This window comes from Crocuta crocuta, unplaced genomic scaffold (assembly GCF_008692635.1).
Source record: "Crocuta crocuta isolate KB4526 unplaced genomic scaffold, BGI_CrCroc_1.0 scaffold229, whole genome shotgun sequence".
In the NCBI taxonomy this organism is placed as follows: domain Eukaryota; kingdom Metazoa; phylum Chordata; class Mammalia; order Carnivora; family Hyaenidae; genus Crocuta; species Crocuta crocuta.
Window position 1 is genome coordinate 2,822,187 of NW_027536464.1, and position 6,149 is coordinate 2,828,335.

Genomic DNA, 6,149 nt, shown 5'->3' on the forward strand with positions numbered 1-6,149 from the left:
GCGGGTGGGGGGGGGGGGTGGGGGGGCTGTTGAATGCCAGAGATCTTGCTAGCAATCCAGAGGGCTGGATTTGGGTGGCCAGGGCTCCCCTCTGTGATTCAGATCACGGTTGGGATCAGGGCAGCAGATGGCTTCTGGTGTAGCATGGGTGACTAGTAGTGGCTGTGGCAGACGACTGTGGACACGGTCCCATCTTGCCAGGGCACCGAGGCAAGGAGAGGGCCCCAGGTAAAGGGTGGTGAGATGAGACGGTAAAAAGTGTATAGAACGCCTTCATCACCAGAACGAATATTTTGCTCAAACTTTAAATCCAGGGAAGAAGGGCACAGAGAGGTGGAACGTGGGGGGGCGGGGAGCTGGGAACAAGGTAAGTCTTCAGATGGGTACTTGGTTGGGCAGTGGATGGACTAGCGGTTTGCGGTGTGGGAGCTGAGTGCTGCAGATGGAGTCCTCACCTGCTTCGTACGACGCCCCGGCTAACGGAGACGAGGAAGCGGGCTCCCAGCAGATGAATGTGCAGGTGGAAGTAGGCCACTCTTTCTCCTACAGGACCCTGCGACACTCTGGTGCAGGAAGGAGCTTGCCTAAATGTGGCTTAGGCCAACCTCCCCACATGACGAACGGGGAAGGTGAGGCCCAGGGAGGTCCCCCAGCTCATTTATAAGAACACCTCAGTGCTTAGGCCTCCCTGGATGGTGGGGAGAGAGCTGGCTGTCCTTCCCCCTCTTAGGGGCTTTTTTAGGTGTCGGGTCTCCTGTGACCTTTGTCTCTTGAGAGTAGGGATGGAGATGGTTCAGGGAGATGGACTTGAGGGTGTAGATTTCGTCAAGAGCCCATGGCAGAGGTCCTCAAAGTGTGGTCCTTGGACCAGGAGCACCGGGGTCACCATTCAAGTTCCCAGTCCCTCCACAAACTACTGAATCAGGAACTCCGCAGCCACGTGTGTTGTATCAAGCCCCCCAGGAGATGGAGAGCCGCTGGCCCAGGGCTTTCAGGTGGTGCACGCAGGGGAGACCACCATCCCCATCCTGACTGCAAACCACTTGAGACCCGCAGCAGGGCCTCAAGAGCACGCTCTCTGCCCTCCCCTGTCCTCCCCCCAGCTGCAGTGTTCCTTAGGTCTCCTTCCCACTGGGCACATCCCATAGTCACCCCTCTGGGCTCGAGGCCTTATCTGCTGGTCCCAGATAAAGAGTGAATTGGCCTAATCAGTCTGACTCGACCGACTGGCTCCAGGGAGGTCTGTGGGTGGTGCCACGGCCAGAAATGGAGCAGCTCACGTGGCTGACCCCCCCTCCCCGCACACTGTGGGCCCCCTCGCCACCCCTGTCTCCCCTCTGGGAAACACCAGCCCTGGGCTGGGCTCTCCTTCGTTCTGAAACAGCCCCCAGCCACTTTATTCCCCAGAGAGATAAGGGAGGACTATCTAGGGTTTCTGTGAAAATCGCGGTGGCAAAGCCTCGCTGTCAAGGTCAAGCTGTCTTATGGGTGGCTGCTTGGGGAGACAGAGGAGAACTGGGCTGAAATGATCTCAGCCTGCCACAGAGCGAAACAATACATCTTTGTAGCTCTTGCCAACGATGCGAGATAACTGACATTTTGAATTACTGCGAATTCTCTGCCTTTATTGAGGAAATGGACCATCTTTGAAGCCACTGCTTTGCTTATTATTATAATGCATGGGTAAGTAAATTGACAGGGCAGTGTCTCCCCACATTGCAAAGATGTGGAAACAGGGCTCGGAGACATTTGTCAGCTCTCCTCAGGCACTGAGTGAGTCCTTGGCTGCAGCAGGGACCCAAAACCCCATTCCTGGTGTTGTGGCGGGAACCAGGGCAGATGCCCACGAAGTCCCCATCTGCGAGGGAGGTCGGCCGATGGACCAGATGTCTTCCCAGATGTGCCTCCCAGGCTCAGCCTGTGTGGCACGATGGCTCCACTAAAGGGAGATTTAATCCTGGGGAAAATGGTTGTCATTCAGGGCTGGTTCAAAAGCTCGCCAAGTCCACTGTGAGCAAAACCAAGAAGTAGGGCCAAAAAGCAAAGAGGGGTTTCCGTGAGATGGTGCGTGAGGTGGGGCTGTGGCGAGGAGCGAGGGCGGGCGGTGGCTGTCAGGTTGCCAGAGGCTGACGGTGCTAGTCTGGGGGTCCTCGCTCGGCTGCCTGTCCTTCCTGGGTCTCAGTGTTGTCCGTCCACCTCCTTGCTCCTTAACTGGGAGGTGAGGTTGATGGACCCGAGTGTGTGAGGAGGAGCATCTGGTCAACTGCCAAATTCATGGCAGAGGCTCTTGAATACTACTCTTCCCTTATGATCACATCACTATTTGCTCACTGTTACTGAGGGAGGTGAGTTTTGGAGGTGGCTGGATCTGGAGGGACCAGAGGGAAACTCTGGAGTCCTGGGTGTGTTGGAAATATGTTTTTCTTTCTCGCTTTCAGATCAGTCTTCTTATGCAGAGCCTCCGTGGAGCAAAGGGGTCTTCTGGGCTTGAAGCCCCATCCCTCAGCTGCTCCACGGCCTCTCCCAGAGACTTGCGGAACACCTTGGAGGATCCTGGAGTTCATGGAACACAGCTTAGAAACCTGTGGAGAGGCCTAATTCATTCCACATATTAGGTAAACGGAAGGCCTGTGTGTCAGCGTGAGCACTCAGGTGGCTCTAACTCCTCCCTCAAGAGTCTGGCCAAGAACAAGTAGTTGAGAAGCCTCTATTTGCCACGCCAGGCCTGCTGCCCCATAGCCTGGGGATGAGCCTCACTACTAGAAAGATAGACTTGGGAGCCCCTCCCTTAGACAGGCCCTACCACTGGCTGTGGATCCATTTCCAGTGGGAACAGGGAAGGGGAGGTGAGGGTTGACAGGGCAAAGAGACAGCAGCTAAGCCAAGAAGAGCAGCTATTTTCCTGGACCAGCCTTTCCACTCCTCTGATTTTCTCTACTTGGGTCTCCATAATCCAGACACTNTTTCAGACTTTGAAGTAGTATTCCCACAGCTGCTTGAGAACATTGGACCCTTTGGATCTTCACCTTAGGACTCCTACCCACTTTTTAACTCTTCCATCCATAAAGCAAGTTCGGGAAATGCTACGGCCTGTAAACCCCAACTGGTGGCTCATCACCCCAAGAGCCCAGCCAGGGTCCTGAGAAGTCCTGCATGAAAGAGACCTCTTCTGTTTTGCATAACTGTGCCTTACGTTTTGTTTTTTTTTTTTTCCTTTGGGAAGTCCCTGTTTAGTATTCCTAGGGATTAGGTTCTGTGTCAAGTTCTTTCTTATATTGAAGTCAAGTTTGGTTAACTCACAGCGTCCTCCACCCCTGGGGTTCTTCTTTGCTGTGTATTGAGTCTCTCCCTTAATGGGACTGAATCATCATAAGAACAGGGACTTTAACTGAAAACAGTGCTTAGTACACAGTGGACCACGAATACTTGTCAAATGGAAGTGTCAGTGAGTGATCTGGGTGCTGGGGAAGGCAACCGTTCAAACAATGACCTTACCTGTGCTGTCCCCCCAACCCTGGGACACCTTCCCTGACCTCTGCTCTTCCCATTCTGTGCCTATTCACTTCTGTCTGGTCTCTGACTCACCCCATCTACAGAGTCTTCTTGGCTACCCACCACCTGCCACCATCCATCCTTGGCCACCCTCCCTTAGGACACCTGTTCCTACTTTATCAGACTCGGCTTACTTGGCTCTCCTCTTTGGGTAAACTAAGGAGAGCAGGTTCAATTCAGGGAGCAGGCTGTAGACTGGACTGTGATGGCCGCTGGGTCTGGCCCGGGTAGATGCTACCAACAGAGGTGATCTGAGGCCCTGCTCTCTGGAGCCTGCTGCCCGGTGGGGAGTTGGCTCCTTTTGGATCTCGAGAGCCAAGTGTGGAACTTTCAGGGATTTTTCCAAGCTGGTTGTCAAACGCAGTCCTTTATTAAATCGGGTAGCAGCCGTAGGCTTGACACAGATACAGGAGCCTGGCAACCATCGACGAAAGCATTCCAGGAGAATCAATTGGCTATGTGGAGTTTACAATAAAGAGTATTGTGTGTTTTCGTATTTGTAAATTGTCTGCTTTACATCAGCAACGTGTATTTCATGTATCCCTTTGTTCCTGAAGAGCTAGTTGTGAAACATTTATCCTGACCCGGAGTCAGGGTACAGAGCTCTGCCTCGCCGGTCAGAACTCTGCATTGGGACTGTTCCGTGTTCAGTCGCTTTGTTATGGGAGTGTAGGTGCTGTGTGATCAAGGGGAAGAGAAATTTGTTTGGCCCCATGGGATCAAAGAGTTGCCAAGCTGAGTCTCTGAGCTAGAAATTAACTTAGAGGATGTGGGAGGCCCACAGGCTGGCTCACAGTCACAGACTTTGCTGGTGGCAAAATAAAGTCTAGAACCCCATGCCTTGGCATGTGTCATACTAACACACCGGCCTCCTTCGTGCCTTCCTGGTCCCCGGAGGCCCTGCTCTTTCCTGGTTCTCATGGGCTGTGAAGATGCTCTTAGCTTCTTTGCAGGCATTTCCCAGGACGGGGAGCGGGGAAAGGAAGAGAAGGGGTAGGCAAAATCCATGTGAGCCTCGCTCATCCCGAGGCCATCCCGAGGCAACATCTGCCACAGCTGGGCTCCCGGCCGTCCAGACACCCTTCAGTCACGCTGACAGATGCATTCAAATAAATCAGCTCCCAGCAGGAAAGGGCTCGGAGAGTTCCAGGCCTCGTGAAACCAGATCTGGTGTGGAGGGACAGACAGGAGTCATGTCTGAGCCAGGAGGAGCATGCCCCAGGCCAGCCCCCGGGTGCCGGAGCTCTGAAGGGAGCCGGAGAGGCAGCTCCCAGTGGAGGGGGTCTTTCGGTACCTTCCCCCGGAACCCCTCTCTTCTTCTCCTCTACCAGCTGGACGTGAGCTGTACCCTCCATGTGGGAGAGCATGTGGCTGTGTGGTGCCTGCCTGGGTCCTAGACTCGCGGTTCTCTGGGTCAACACCGCAGCCCCCTCCCGAAGGCGGCAGGGTGGGGGGAGGGGTCACCAGGTCAGTGTGGATGGGGTCAATGGGACTGGGTAAGTCTCACCTGCTGACTGGACGGAGGACCTGCTGTGTGTGAAGATGTCCCAGTGGCTGCTAAGCAGACACGGAGACAAGCAGGGACTTATATTCATGGTGCGGAGAATCTCACAGATTCCCTTCTTGGCAACTTCCCTTCTGGGCCACTGGATTTCCTTTTCTTCTGGGTCATGAAGTACAAGAGTGTTTTGGGCCTCCTTTATGGTTGTGTCTCCTTATCTGTGCTCCACGTCCCTGGACCACGAGGGCAGTGTGTGAGCCTCCTTTTTTACTGTGACTCTAACACATTCCCTCTTGTTGTGGACCAAAGGGACCTTGAGAATCTAGACCTTGACCTTGAGCCTGGGGTAGCTTGCTCCTTCATGCCAGTTTTATTTCTCAGATTCAGAGGAAAGCCGAAGCCCTAGTTCCCCTTAGCCTGAGGTCTGCCACTGGTGTTGGTGGGGGGTCAGCAGGAGAGGTGTGGGTCATTCAGGCTCATGGGGCATCTGAGATGGGCCGCTGAGCCTTGGATGGAAAAGCCAGGCCCAGGGTCCAGGAGCCCAGGAGTCCAGAGACATGGCTATTGACAGCACTGGAGAGCACTCATTCCAGGGCAGAGCCAGCTAACTCTCCGTCTGCCCTGTCACTGATGTATGGAATCCGGGCCACCACTCTGTAGCCAGGAGCTACATGAAACAAACCTGTCTCATTACTTACACCCCAGCCAGCCTGCTGGGAGATGATCATCGCCAGAGAGGCCAGAAGCCAGCAGGTGAATGGTGCCCCCGGCAGAGGCTTGCCTCACCAGGCTGGCATCAGGGCTGACTCAGAGGACAGGGTCCCGTATCACTGCTGCCTCCCGTGCTCCCCTTGGCAGTTACCTCTCCAAGGAGGGACCAGGCCAAGCTCTGCCGCACTTACATAATGAGGCCTGATTACGCCTGGTATGTGCACGCTGGCAAAGGCCAAAAATACATGCTATTGACCGATAAGGATTTGAAATGCAGTTTGGGGGGCGTGGGAAATGGGCAGTCTGATGGCAGCAGGTATTATTAATACCAGGGAGGAGCAAGAACTATGCAAAGGCCATCTGAGGCCTTTTCTTCCCTGACCCG

General features: G+C 54.4%; 1 long non-coding RNA gene across 2 annotated transcripts in view; it reads left to right on the plus strand.

The window, feature by feature from the left end:
* Positions 1–3,182, plus strand: part of LOC144218724 (uncharacterized) — a 6,383-nt gene extending 3,201 nt beyond the window's left edge. For both annotated transcript variants that reach the window (XR_013331243.1, XR_013331244.1), the window contains exons 5-6: positions 2,439–2,615; positions 2,970–3,182. This is a non-coding gene — a long non-coding RNA (uncharacterized LOC144218724). The remainder of the gene's footprint in view (positions 1–2,438; positions 2,616–2,969) is intronic.
* Positions 3,183–6,149: the final 2,967 nt, after the last annotated feature.